Raw genomic sequence first — 15,658 nt, forward strand, 5'->3', positions numbered from 1 at the left:
TGTTGAAATGCTTGCCTGACTGCGGGTCTGTTGGTCACTCCTCGGGTGGTGTTGTCACATACTGATGTCATATTAATACATTGTTTTTCAACCGGTAGGGTCCCAAGGATCAACTGGTATATCGCGATCGACGGGTTGGCGACCCCTGCTGGAAAAAGTGAAATAACGGCACAATTATTCAACGTTTACTTAAAAACTAGCAAAAATAACAGTAATATCATATACTGTCATCTGTGTCAGTCGAAATGTTTGCATTTCAGCCTAAAAGAATTCCACTTCCAACTAGATCAAATACATTGCAGTAAGTTGTAATGTTTTCTTTCATGTTTTGGCTGCAGAATCCTAACATTAGCCCTGTCATAACATCACAAGCGACGGTAAAATGTGCATTTTTTGTAGTACATGCTGTAGTAGTGTTTTACTGTCTCTCAACAACACACACACACACACACACATACACACACACACACACACACACACACACACAAACGCACTGTTGTAATGCAAGTACCATTAAAATTTAATTACTAAATAAATCAAGTTACTCACCAGTTACTCAGTACTTTAATAGTTGTTTTTTCACTGATTACTTACTAACTAATTATATGTACCGTATTTTTCGGACTATAAGGCGCACTTATAATCCTTTAATTTTCTCAAAAATCGACAGTGCATTTTATAACCCGATGCGCTTAATGTACAGAATAATTCTGGTTGTGCTTACTGACCTTGAAGCAATTTTTATTTGGTACATGGTGTAATAAGTGTGACCAGTAGATGGCAGTCACACATAAGAGATACGTGTAGACTGCAAGATGATGTGGGTGAAACTTCAAATGTTCCATTGAGAATATAGAACATTACACACTGCGCTCAAAAATCTGTCATAATGTTTTAGTACGACTTTGGTAAGCTATGAAGCCACACCGCTTGTTGAATTTGTCGGCGCATTACGGCTACCGTAGTCAGACGTACTCTGCTTCAACATACGAGTATTACTATGGTGTGTGTATAAGGACCGCAAAATGGCACCCATTAGCAGACATATTATCTGGCATTTTCATCCATCCATCCAATTTCTACCGTTTGTCCCTTTCGGGGTCGCGGGGGGTGCTGGAGCCTGTTTTAGCTGCATTTGGGTGGAAGGCGAGGTACACCCTGGACAAGTCACCACATCATCGCAGGGCCAACACAGATAGACAGACAACATTCACACTCACATTCACACACTAGGGATAATTTAGTGTTGCCAATCAACCTATCCCCAGGTGCATGTCTTTGGAAGTTGGGAGGAAGCCGGAGTACGTGGAGGGAACCCACGCAGTCACGGGGAGAACATGATATTTGATATTGATATGATATTTTTTTATTTTTTTTATTTTTCTTTGGTCATAAAGAAATACAATCTGTGTGCTTACGGACTGTATCCCTGCAGACTGTATTGATCTATATTGATATATAATGTTTATATTGTGTTTTTTATGTTGATTTAATAAAAAAAATAACAAATAAAATAAATATATATATATATATTTTATTTTTTATTCTTTTTAATTTCTTGTGCGGCACGGTACCAATCGGTCCACGGACCGGTACCGGTCCGCGGCCCGGTGGTTGGGGACCACTGATGTAGACCACAAGGAAGTGTTTTAAATTTAGAAACTAATCGTAATATGACTCTTTTAATGCGCCTTACAATCCGGTGCGCCTTTTGTATGAAAATAGACCTGAACAGACCCGCTCATCAGTAGTGTGCCTTATAATCCGGTGCGCCCTATGGTCTGGGAAATACAGTAAGCCTACCTTTTACTATTACTTGAGTCATGTTACTCTAAAGTAGCAGTATACCTACAATTTTTGGCAACTCTACCCACCGCTGGCTTTAGCAGCGTTGGGACGTTAAGCTGTAGCTGTTTGCCGCTCAAACACAGACCAGATTGTGTTATACACAGCCTAAAGGACAGTCGTTTGTGAACATTTGTATTGTTTGTGGGTCAACTGCTTTCATGAGCAATTAGTTCATAAATTGATTTGTGTGAATTGGTTGAGTGACACAATATAGATATGCAGACAAAAGTCATTAGACACCTTTAATAGGTTAAATAAACAACAAGGAGAACAAGGAGTCTATGACTAGACTTATTCGTTCCCCCTAAATCATACGTCAACAAAATCCCAAGACATTTCGAACATTTCTAGGCTTCCAACTTTGTGGGAAGATTCTGGAGAAGGCCCTTTTCTGTTCCAGACTGTGCTTCAGTGCACAAAGCAAGACTCATAAAAAAGTGAGTTTGGGATGAAAGGCCAACAATTAACCAAAGGCACAGCTCAGTGTCCTTGTTGTTAGAGTGTCCGCCCTGAGACTTTGAGGTTGTGAGTTATACCATACCAAAGACTACACAAATGGGACCCATTGCCTCCCTGCTTGGCACTCAGCATCAAGGGTTGGAATTGGTGGTTAAATCACCAAATGATTCCCGAGCGTGGCGCACGCTGCTGCTCACTGCTCCTCTCACCTCCCAGGGGGTGAACATGGGGATGGGTCAAATGCAGAGGACAAATTTCACCCAGTGTGTGTGTGACAATCGTTGGGACTTTAACTTTAACATAGAAAAGGTCTTCACAGAAGAGCGGAGGAAAACTGCAAAGTGGTAACCATCTCAATTACAATTGGCATGCAGAACTTTGTTAAAATACTCTGAATAGTATGTGCTATGTTTGTGCTGGTTTGTTTGTGGGTATTTGTGCTGGTTTTGAGTTACTGAAGATTTTGTTATAGGTCAATCAAATTTCACCCGGCCCCAATTTTTTTCAAATTCAACTAAAATAGTCTTAATCGTATATGCTGGTAGGATGCAAATGCACACACTTATGTCTGCAAATGTACTGGTCAGATACAGTGGGAGGGAGGTTTCTTGTGCAGTGCAAAGCTCCTGCAGGGTGACAGCTTATCTCTCTGCACCCCCGACCCCTAGTCTACTGCTCCACATGTGTTTGGTCTGTCCTGTCACTGCGCTCAGGTGGAAGATATGAGCACAAGAGCGGCGCCTGTGTCGAGCGCACTGTAAGTGAGGTGTTGAATGTCTAATGGATCAGATGAGAAAGCCCCGAGGTGATAGTGTGTCAGGTGGCCATTCTCCCTGTGTTGCTCTACAACACTGTTGGGCCTTATCTATGTTGAGTCTGCGCTGTTTCTCTTTCTCGGAAAAGCTGTTTTTCCTCAAACACGTAGCCTTGAACTTTACAACTGTTATGGACTCACCGGCCATGACGTCAATGAAGGGAACTCCATGTTTTAGTGACGAGCCCCGAGTTAAGGTCATTTGACCAAATGGAAAACAAATGTATATATTTTTGTGTTTTAACTGTGCCAAGGAACGGTATGTGGTTCAAGGGCATTTCTTCAAAGTTCTCATTCTCTCCTAGCGTCTTTCTTTTCTGCCGTCTATTTGCAAAGCTACAGTTGCAGCATCCCAGCTTGGAGTCAGTTTTATTGCTGCCCCAAGGCTGATAGAGCAACCTTAGAGAAAACAGAGCCCCCGTCAAAGATAAAATATGGAAATGAGCCCTCAACAATATCGTGTGCAGCCTTACTCCTGTATTTGGAGAGGATAGAGAAAAAGGAAGACACTGGACCCGATTGTTCTCCATGCCCAGTTTAGTAAGAAATTAATTAATTATGAATAAGTAAGTGAGTTAAGGAAAGGGGTTTTGGATTCAATTGGTGTTAGCATAATTGCAATTCTTTTTTTTCTTTTTTTAAATGAATGGACTGGGGCCATTTCTCTCGCCTCTCAAATTGGTTTTTATCGTCTTCAATTTGCAAAAGAAAAGCTGATAAAAGCCTTTATAATGCTTTAATTTGGCATCGATTTGCATGAATCTCCCCCAGTAATTATCAGCTTACCCCTCCCCTCATGGTCGACAGAAACAGTAGATTCTGATAAGAGAGTGTGTGTGAGGTTGTAGATGTGTGTGTGTGGAGTGGGTGGGTGGGTGGGGGGTATCTTGTGGTTTCCATCTCCCATTTTTCTATTTCCATATCTCATCCCTCTGTCTTTCATTGGGAGAGGCGTAAAGCAAGTGATGGCAGTGGCAGGGGAGAGGGAACACTAAAATCCTAAATCAAAGCACTCAATTATAGGGCTGCAGTAATTATGGGAGCCCTTGAATTGAAGTGCTCTCGGAGGAGAGATGGATAGATATATGGATGATGCATGAGGGGCGGGGCAGATAGGTAAATAAATGAATATGCCACACAGAAATACAATGTAGCCTCTGGGCCCAGAACGACATAAATACACGTATTAATCGATAGGTCGCAAACCATTCCAATGCAATTAAAAGGGTATTGAGTGGAGCGGGCCACACTTGGGCTTGGGAGTGGGCTTTGGCTTTGAGTATCGGGTCAAGACCCTGACCTGTGGGGGGAAGGTAAATTCCCCCCCTGGCCCTCACTAGCCTGTGGCCTATGCATGTTGAATCGCAGAGGGTCAGTCTATAAAGGGACTACAGCCGAGTCTCTTTGGGGCTCTTTGCTGGTCAATACAATTGAATGACTTCTCTCATCAAGCCTTGTGAGGACCTTCACATACACGCTTACGTGCACTAAAAAAATATATTATTGCACACATTTGCTTGAATCCAGTTTTTTTAAATGCATGTAAACACCTTAATTTGATCATGCTCGCCTTTTTAGTAACGTATGAACATATGCATGTATACACTTTGACTGGACGATCATCAGAGTGGACGTTCTACACAGTCTCAGTGACGGGTCATGGCACAGCTCCAAACAACGTAAAATTAACAGGAGAAGAAAACATCGGAGGGAGGGGGCAGTTGACACCACGAGAAGACAAATTAAAGATCTATGCGTACATTTTTTTCTTAAGATGCAGTAATCCCTCGTTTATCGCTGTTAATTGATTCCGGAGATGACTTTGGTTAAATTAATTTCAGCAAAGTGGGAATCATTAATTGCAAATTGAATGTTTTGATAGCTCTAGCATAAAAAAAACAAAAAAAACAACTAACATTTTTACTACCTTCTAGATCAGGGGTAGGGAACCTATGGCTCTAGAGCCAGATGTGGCTCTTTTGATGACTGCATCTGGCTCTCAGATAAATCCGAGCTGACATTGCTTAACACGATAAGTAAATGAATAATTCCGCTGGTAATCACAGTGTTCAAAATAACCACGTATCAACCAGACTACAAAGCCATCAGCAAAACCATACAGCACCAGAAGTCGCATTAATGGTATATATTTTATTTATTATTGGTTACCTTCAGAATAACTTACGGTATTAAAAAGAAAAAGAGACTCATTATACCGTATTTTTCGGAGTATAGGTCGCACTGGAGTATAAGTCGCATTTTTTGGGGAAATTTATTTGATAAAACCCAACATCAAGAATAGACATTTGAAAGGCAATTTAAAATAAATAAAGAATAGTGAACAACAGGCTGAATAAGTGTACGTTATATGACGCATAAATAACCAACTGAGAACGTGCCTGGTATGTTAACGTAACATATTATGGTAAGAGTCATTCAAATAACTATAACATATAGAACATGCTATACGTTTACCAAACAATCTGTCACTCCTAATCGCTAAATCCCATGAAAACTTATACGTCTAGTCTCTTATGTGAATGAGCTAAATAATATTATTTGATATTTTACGGTAATGTGTTAATAATTTCACACATAAGTCACTCCTGAGTATGAAAAAAACTGCGACTTACAGTCCGAAAAATACGAGCCTCTAAAAATGCTGGTCTTACTTAAAAATGCACACATTTAGTTGTATTCAGTGTTAAAGAATATTATATGGCTCTCACGGAAATACATTTTAAAATATTTGGCTTTAATGGCTCTCTCAGCCAAAAAGGTTCCAGACCCCTGTTCTAGATCTATTTTTCTACATCCCAGGAGCCCAGACATTAAATAACACCCTTTAGACACATTTACACTCTTTTAATGTAATATAGTAATGCTGCCCGAGGCTGAGCCAATCAGTGGCCACGCTACTGAAGAGCGTGCTCTGATTGGTTTGGTCTCATCTAGTGACCAAATGTGACGCATGTCGGCTGTTGTTGTGATCCCAACATGCAGAAAAGGAGAGCAAGTGCAGGCAAAAAGTTGTTTAATCAGGAAACAGGCAGAAGAAAAACAAAATAGGTCGAGCATGAAATCAAGACCTAATTCAAGGATCAAGGATTCTAGGAAGAGTCAAGGAGCTTTATTTGTCATATACGTACACATTTGCACCTGTACGGTACGGAATTTGGACTCAGGTCCCGGCAAGTATTTAGAAAAACAGTAATACATAATGAATAGGCAATATACAGTAAATGACTTTAGGGCCCAACTTTTGTACTACACAGGGGTCTGGGACCCACTGAAATATTAACAGTAATTTAGTAATCTTATCCTTGATTTTTGTGGTATTCAATATCTAACCTACTTACAGTTTAACATGATAAACCTTGTCCAATAATATGAAACCATGTGTTAAAAACTGACAAATAAAAAATATGTACATACAATTCAGCTTTACCTCTTCAGTCATAATTTTTGCACTAAAGAAACTTCTCTATGACTTTAGGTTTAAGACTTCTCATATTTGTTTGATATTGTCATTACTGCCACAAGTGAAAGAAAGGTTTATTACAACTGAGTACTGCTGTAACTCATACAGACCACAGCTGAGAATTACAAACCCCGTTTCCATATGAGTTGGGAAATTGTGTTAGATGTAAATATAAACGGAATACAATGATTTGCAAATCATTTTCAACCCATATTCAGTTGAATATGCTACAAAGACAACATATTTGATGTTCAAACTGATAACAATTTTTTTTTTTTGCAAATAATCATTAACTTTAGAATTTGATGCCAGCAACACGTGACAACGAAGTTAGGAAAGGTGGCAATAAATACTGATAAAGTTGAGGAATGCTCATCAAACACTTATTTGGAACATTCCACAGGTGAACAGGCAAATTGGGAACAGGTGGGTGCCATGATTGGGTATAAAAGTAGATTCCATGATATGCTCAGTCATTCACAAACGAGGATGGGGCGAGGGTCACCACTTTGTCAACAAATGCGTGAGCAAATTGTTGAACAGTCTAAGACAAACCTTTCTCAACCAGCTATTGCAAGGAATTTAGGGATTTCACCATCTACAGTCCGTAATATCATCAAAGGGTTCAGAGAATCTGGAGAAATCACTGCACGTTAGCAGCTAAGCCCGTGACCTTTGATCCCTCAGGCTGTACTGCATTAACAAGCGACATCAGTGTGTAAAGGATATCACCACATGGGCTCAGGAACACTTCAGAAACCCACTGTCAGTAACTACAGTTGGTCGCTACATCTGTAAGTGCAAGTTAAAACTCTCCTATGCAAGGCGAAAACCGTTTATCAACAACACCCAGAAACGCCGTCGGCTTCGCTGGGCCTGAGCTCATCTAAGATGGACCGATACAAAGTGGAAAAGTGTTCTGTGGTCAGACGAGTCCACATTTCAAATTATTTTTGGAAACTGTGGACGTCGTGTCCTTCGGACCAAAGAGGAAAAGAACCATCTGGATTGTTATAGGCGCAAAGTTGAATAGCCAGCATGTGTGATGGTATAGGGGTGTATTAGTGCCCAAGACATGGGTAACTTACACATCTGTGAAGGCGCCATTAATGCTGAAAGGTACATACAGGTTTTGGAGCAACATATGTTGCCATCCAAGCAATGTTACCATGGACGCCCCTGCTTATTTCAGCAAGACAATGCCAAGCCACGTGTTACATCAACGTGGCTTCATAGTAAAAGAGTGCGGGTACTAGATTGGCCTGCCTGTAGTCCAGACCTGTCTCCCATTGAAAATGTGTGGCGCATTATAAAGCCTAAAATACCACAACGGAGACCCCCGGACTGTTGAACAACTTAAACTGTACATCAAGCAAGAATGGGAAAGAATTCCACCTGAGAAGCTTAAAAAATGTGTCTCCTCAGTTCCCAAACGTTTACTGAGTGTTGTTAAAAGGAAAGGCCATGCAACACAGTGGTGAACATGCCCTTTCCCAACTACTTTGGCAGGTGTTGCAGCCATGAAATTCTAAGTTCATTATTATTTGCAAAAAAAAAAAAAAAAGTTAATGAGTTTGAACATCAAATATCTTGTCAATTGAATATGGGTTGAAAAGGATTTGCAAATCATTGTATTCCGTTTATATTTACATCTAACACAATTTCCCAACTCATATGGAAACAGGGTTTGTAGATACTTTTTGGCGGCCCTGTATGGGGCGCTCGCAGCCCAACAATGGCAGAGCCAAACAATAGGCCTGACCCTATTGTTAAGAAACACTACACTAAATAATGAACCAGCACTGAAGGAGGGAACAAGGTGAAAATTAATAGAACTAATTAATAACGAGGAACAGGTGTAAGTAAGTGGCTCTGCCCTGTGACCCCAAAACCACGTACTGCAAAAGAAAGCAGATAGACGGCAACAGAGCAGAAAACACACTGCAAAATACTCAAATTAGGGCAGCAATCATGTAGTATTGCGTGGATTTTACGAACGTCATGTCCGACTACCATTAGACTCATTAAGCAAGCTCTGTTCTCAATGGGTACTTGACGCCATTTAGCCTTTCTTGAGAAAAAATGGCCCTATGCTTGTGTTGTTTCGGCTGTACGAATCGTTCAATTGCCAAAAGGATAAACGTTCTTTCAGAGTTCCTCGAAAGGTAATCGAGAAGAAGAGTGCAATATTTAACGAAACAACGAGAAAAGCAGCTCACACTCCAGTCCAAGGGAGCAGAGTCCAAGAATGCACGAGTTTGCAGTGATTACTCCATTAAAGGTTTGTTTAGTGTACTTTTAAAGTTTATTATTTCCCGTTTAAGTTTTATCTTATTTGAACTTATTTATATTATTTGTATTTCTTAAACAAATGTTGGCTATGAGTGTTTTGAAAAGCACCAACTCGGCGAGTCTAAATACAAAACCCAATACCAGTGAAGTTGACACGTTGTGTAATTCGTAAATAAAAACAAAATACAATGATTTGCAAATAATTTTCAACCTATATTCAATTGAATAGACTGCAAAGACAAGATATTTAATGTTCGAACTGAGAAACAAATGTTTTTTTTGTAAATAATCATTAACTTAGAATTTAATGGCAGCAACACATTGCAAAAAAGTTGGCACAGGGGCATTTTTACCACTGTGTTACATGGCCTTTCCTTTTAACAACACTCAGTAAACATTTGGGAACTGAGGAGACCAATTTTTGAAGCTTTACAGGTGGAATTCTTTCCCATTCTTGCTTGATGTACAGCTTAAGTTGTTCAACAGTCCGGGGTCTCCATTGTCGTATTTTAGGCTTCATAATGCGCCACACATTTTCAATGGGAGACGGGCCTGAGCTACAGGCAGGCCAGTCTAGTACCCGCACTCTTTTACTATGAAGCCACGCCGTTGTAACTGCATCCTTGTTTGTGAATGACTGAGCATTTCATGGAAGCTGCTTTCATATCCAATCATGGCACCCACCTGTTTCCAATTAGCCTATTCACCTGTGGGATGTTCCAAATTAGATTAGATTATATTAGATTAGACCCAAATGTATTGTCATTGCACAGCACAAGTACAGTACAGCGTGCAAATACGTGTTTGCTGAGCATTCCTCAACATTCTCAGTCTTTTTGCCGCGTGTGCCAGCTTTTTTTAAACATGTTGCAGGCATCAAATTCCAAATGAGCTAATATTTACAAAAATAACAAAAGTTTCTCAGTTCGAACGTTAAGTATCTTGTCTTTGCAGTGTATTCAATTGAATATAAGTTGAAAAGGATTTGCAAATCATTGTATTCGGTTTTTATTTATGATTTACACAACGTGCCAACTTCACTGGTTTTGGGTTTTGTAGAAGAAAGCAAAGCAAAACCTAAAAGAGTTGCAGTTAGTGTGGCCATTTGTTAGAGCATTGGTCAAACCTCACTTCCAGACGCCATTAAAGCTGCGCAGCTCGCCAATAAATAAATAAATAGCAGTATTGTGTTTGAGTGTATAAATATTATCAGTGTTTCCCATAGAAGTGCATCTCTTTGGGTGGGGGGTTGCTCAGGAAGAGAGGTGTGTGTGTGTGTGGGTGTGTGCTAAATGACGTTGTTGTCTAATTTGCACAATTGGCCATAACGCATGTGCATGTAATTGTAATAGACCTTCCATGAGAGAGGAATGACGTTGTGGGTGAGACAGAGAGCAAGTTAAAAACAAATGTTTAGAAATGCAAATTAACTTTCTTGTCACTTCTTTTTTATGTCACAAGATGTGGGTGGGGCCCACAGCAGCACTCATTGCTAGTCGAAAAGAGCCAAACATGCTTTTAATGTCACTAGAAATAGTCTTTAAACTTGTCGCAGGTCGATTTTTTGAAAAAGAGTATCTACATGGGTCTGAATACTTACTAAACAAATCTCTAAGTTGGCAACGCTGATCCCTTCTGCTACTGTGCGTCTTCTTATTTTCTGGCAGACCAGTGGCCTCTTGTACAAAGGATGCGTACACACAAAACCGGATGATAAAAGGTAAATGGTGCAATACGAAGAGAATGTGTGTTCAGAGACAGAGGCACATGATGAAAACTGACTCATCAGCCACTTCATGTTTCCAAGGGCAATCTTCCTGGAACTGTGCGCAGAGCTAAGAGCCGACGGTGGAACACAGTTCCAAGAGGATCCATGTGCTGCCTTTCCATAGAGGTGATGACCACACTGGGGTTGCCAGCAGCTTGTGTGCAGCCAGATGTATCTAATTCTCATACAATGCAGTTGAACAGGTCAACATTAAAGCGCAATTTGCATCAAGACAGGGTTTTCCTAATGTAATCGCTATACACATATCGTTATAAAAGTGCCACATGATGAATTTGTGTGTGTCAACAGGAAACATTTTCATTTATTTAATGTACAGATCATATATAATATTCAAATATGTCCGTATAAAGGCCTGCTCAGTGGCCTTGTGGTTAGAGTGTCCTGGTCGAGTCATACCAAAGACTATAAAAATGGGACCCATTACCTCCCTGCTTGGCACTCAGCATCCGGAAAGTATTCAAAGCGCTTCACTTTTTCAACATTTTGTTATGTTACAGCCTTTTTCCAAAATTTAATACATTCATTTTTGTTCCCAAAATTTTACATACAATAGCCGTAATATCAATGTGAAACAGTTTTTTTTCGTTTTTGTTTTTTATTTTTTTGTAAATTTGTAAAAAATTAAATACTAAGAAATTACATGTACGTAAGTATTCACAGCCTTTGCTCGTCCACCTTTGGCAGAAATTACAGCCTCAAGTCTTTTTGAATAAGATGCCACAAACTTGGCACACTTATTTTGGGTAGTTTCGCCCATTTCTCTTTGCAGCACCTCTCAAGCTCCATCAGGTTGGGCCGGTGTAGCTCGGTTGGTAGAGTGACCGTGCCAGCGACTTGAGGGTTCCAGGTTCGATCTCCGCTTCCGCCATCCTAGTCACTGCCGTTGTTGTCCATGGGCAAGACACTTTACCCACCTGCTCTGAGTGCCACCCACACTGGTTTAAATGTAACTTAGATATTGGGTTTCACTATGTAAAGCGCTTTGAGTCACTAGAGAAAAGTGCTATATACATATAATTCACTTCACTTCACTTGGATGCACAGGCATTTGCAGATCTCTCCAGAGATGTTCAGTCGGAGTCTAGGCCAGGCCTAGGCAATTATTTTGACTCGGGGGCCACATTTAGAGAAAAAAAATGTGTCTGGGGGCCGGTATATCTATTTTTAGGAAGACGAATACAAAACCTCACAATACTGTCTGATTGAATGCTAAAAACGTTATGACAGACCGCCTTAAAAAACGTAATGGAATTTTACATTTTTCTAAGAAGGATAAAACACTGAATATTGACAAAATATGAACGTTACACCCCCTTTCGATCGTCACATTGTACAATCAAGTGAAACGCAACAAAAATGCAACAAACAGTGAAATATAAACGCGAAGGGTACAAAATAAACCCATCTACAATCTGATACATCAGATACATCAGTAAGCTTTAGAACTTTGTTGTGAAAGTCTCCTTCCGCGTCTGTGGAAACGCTTCCCGCCCACACTGCTTGGTGCCTCGTCTGAGCTGCTGTGACATAGATTACCATAGTAACTAATTAGATTACCATAGTAACTGGTATATCATCCAAAAGCGCAGATTCCAACCATTGAAATACTTTGTATAGTTCAGGGGTCGGCAACCCAAAATGTTGAAAGAGCCATATTGGACCAAAAATACAAAAACAAATCTGTCTGGAGCCGCAAACAATTAAAAGCCATATTACATACAGATAGTGTGTCATGAGATATAAATTGAATCAAGAAGACTTCAAGGAAACTAAATGACCTCAAATATACCTACAAATGAGGCATAATGATGCAATATGTACATATAGCTAGCCTAAATAACATGTTAGCATCGATTAGCTTGCAGTCATGCAGTGACCAAATATGTCTGATTAGCACTCCACACAAGTCAATAACATCAACGAAACTCACCTTTGTGCATTCACGCACAACGTTAAAAGTTTGGTGGACTAAATGAGACAGAAAAAGAAGTGGCATAAAACACGTCCCCGAAAGTCGGAGAAAGTTGTACATGTAAACAAACTACGGTGAGTTCAAGGACCGCCAAAATTAGTAGGACAAAACGGCGCTCGCCAAATACTCGAATCAGTGAAGCATGTTTAATATAAACAGTGTGCTTTATAACAATTAGGGAGGTTTGTGTCATGTTTGTCCTCCTACAAAAAACATATTAAAACTTTTTTTTTTTTTTTCCCCCCCTCATCTTTTTCCATTTTTCATACATTTTTGAAAAAGCTCCAGAGAGCCACTTGGGCGGCACTATGCGGCTCTAGAGCCGCGGGTTGCCGACCCCTGGTATAGTTGAAGACTTAGAAAACATGACTGCACATCATAATGGCAGCTACACCTTCCATCTTAAAGATCTAAAAAAAATATTTGGGAATGTCCGGCGGGCCAGATTGAAAAGCTTAACGGGCCGCATGTGGCCCCCGGGCCTTAATTTGCCCAGGTCTGGTCTAGGCTCTTGCTGGGTCAGTCAAGGACATTTACAGAGTTGTCCTGAAGCCATTCCTTTGATATCTTGGCTATGTGCTTAGGGTCCTTGTCCTGCTGATAGATGAACAGTCGCTCCAGTCTTAGTTCAAGAGCGCTCTGGAGTAGGTTTTTATCCAGCATGTCTCTGTACCTTAGGCCCTTTTCCACAACCCTTTCCCATTTACCCTTTCTTTAAATAAAGTTCCCCCTGTGTTTCATTTTCTTTAGGTTTTCTGATTTTGCAGAGAGGGTAAACTCATGTTCATGTTAATTTGTGTATTTAAATGGGGGTGTGAACAGGGTACTCTGGCATTGTTAAATTTCACGTTAATTGGGATGTTTAAAAGAAATGTGCATGGATTCATGCGTGCACACAGTTTCATACATGTGGATATTATTACAGTGTGAGGTGTGTTAAGAAGTGGCGTTATAAGGCATACCACATTCACAATAACAGTTTCTTGTGTTGATAAGCAGGGGTGAACAGAAACCAAATCTATTTGTGACAGTCCAGATGTATTTGTAGCAGCCATAAATAATGAATGTAAAGCAGTGGTTCTTAACCTGGGTTCGATCGAACCCTAGGGGTTCGGTTAGTCGGCCTCAGGGGTTCGGCGGAGCCTCCACCACGGAGGTCAAGACACACCCGACTCATCGTGTACATAAAAACTTCTCCCTATCGGCGTATTATGGATACCACCAAACAATGTTCCCTCTAATTTTCCATCTGATTTGCAGGTGTGTAATTGGTTGTGAGTTCATGCACTGTGTTGGTTTTGTTCTTTGAAAAAGGTGATGTTCATGCACGGTTCATTTTGTGCACCAGTAAAAAAAACATAACTTTGTCTTGAATTTGAAAAAATATATATATATATTTTTCACTAAAGAAGGTTCGGTGAATGCGCATATGAAACTGGTGGGGTTCGGTACCTCCAACAAGGTTAAGAACCACTGATGTAAAGGAAACACTGACTATAGATGTGGAGTACAACATAGGAGGAAATTACAATGTTTTTACCTGACATTGTTCACTGCTATATGCATTCAACTACTGCGGTCAGTGCAAACAGATGGTAAACTGCAACACGTGCGCCACAGTATTGGCGCTCTGTGTTTTGTGATTAATGTGCTCCTGTACCAGCTGACTTTGTCAGAGCGGGGAGTGACACGTTGGGAAGAGTGCCGTCCCAGCCCCCTGATTTACTGACTTCCATTTCCAAAGCTGTAAAGTCAATCTCTGTGGAAGGTCAGCAGCCCCTCGTATTAACATTAGCTTATTTTAATCCCCATTCATCAGAACAGGCCATCATCAACTATATACAGTTTTGGAATACAGGTTGTGCTCTTTTTATTACCATGTTTTGTTCTGGGCAAACAGATGTGAGATGATTTGGCTTACATACCCAAATGAAGCTGAAATAAGCTCCAGCCCCACTGCGACCCTGAGAGGTACAAGCGGTAGTAAATGGATGGATGAATGATGTACAATAACACTGTGCTTTGTGCGTGTGCATAATTGTATTTATACATAGTGCAACATAGTGTGCAATATGTATTATTTATTAAAAATGTTTAGTTTTTCATTACATTTTACGTCTGCTACTGAATGTAAAAACTTGCGCTGCAACCATATTATTTCTCATTGTGAGATGAATACAAGTCTATCTATCTGTCCATCTAGAACACAATGCACACAATCAAACTATTCAATAAATAATTTCCAGGGTAAAACTGTTCGATAGAGTACTTGGCATCACTTGGGATTTGATAACATTTTGGTGATTCATATTCATATTCATATGCGAGTCCACACATAAATAGTTGGACAGTTTAAAAGAGCGTCACTTCATGAAAGGGCCCCTTCAATGCTGACAACATTGGCACTTTTTTTTTCACAGTTCTGGACCTAAAAATATCTTGAGGTAAAATTGCCCCTAAATAGACGCAGTAGTGATTTTAGGCTTCTTTTCTAACGCGTTTCAGCACATTTTGGAACGCCCGCTTTAGCTCCAAACGCTGGTGAGGCTGCTTCAACCTGCTCAGTGTCCTTGTAGTTAGAGTGTCCGCCCTGAGACTGGCAGGTTTTGAGTTCAAACCCCGGCCGAGTCATACCAAAGACTATAAAAATGGTACCCATTGCCTCCCTGCTTGGCACTCAGCATCAAGGTTTGGATTTGGGGGTTATATCACCAAATGATTCCCGAGCGTGGCCACCGCTGCTGCTCACTGCTCCCCTCACCTCCCAGGGGGTGAACATGGGGATGGATCAAATGCAGAGGATAATTTCACCACACCTAGTATATGTGTGACTATCGCTGGGACTTTAACTTAACTTAACTTTAACTTCAGCCTGTTGTAGAAGATTAGAGGCAATTTAATATTGCTTAGTGTGTGTTTTGGTAGCAGCTTCATCTTGAATAATATTTTTGTTCAGACTTTGAAGGAAGTGGCAAATGTCAGCCGGATTAATTTTTGCTGGTT

Source organism: Nerophis lumbriciformis, linkage group LG01, assembly GCF_033978685.3.
Source record: "Nerophis lumbriciformis linkage group LG01, RoL_Nlum_v2.1, whole genome shotgun sequence".
Taxonomy (NCBI): domain Eukaryota; kingdom Metazoa; phylum Chordata; class Actinopteri; order Syngnathiformes; family Syngnathidae; genus Nerophis; species Nerophis lumbriciformis.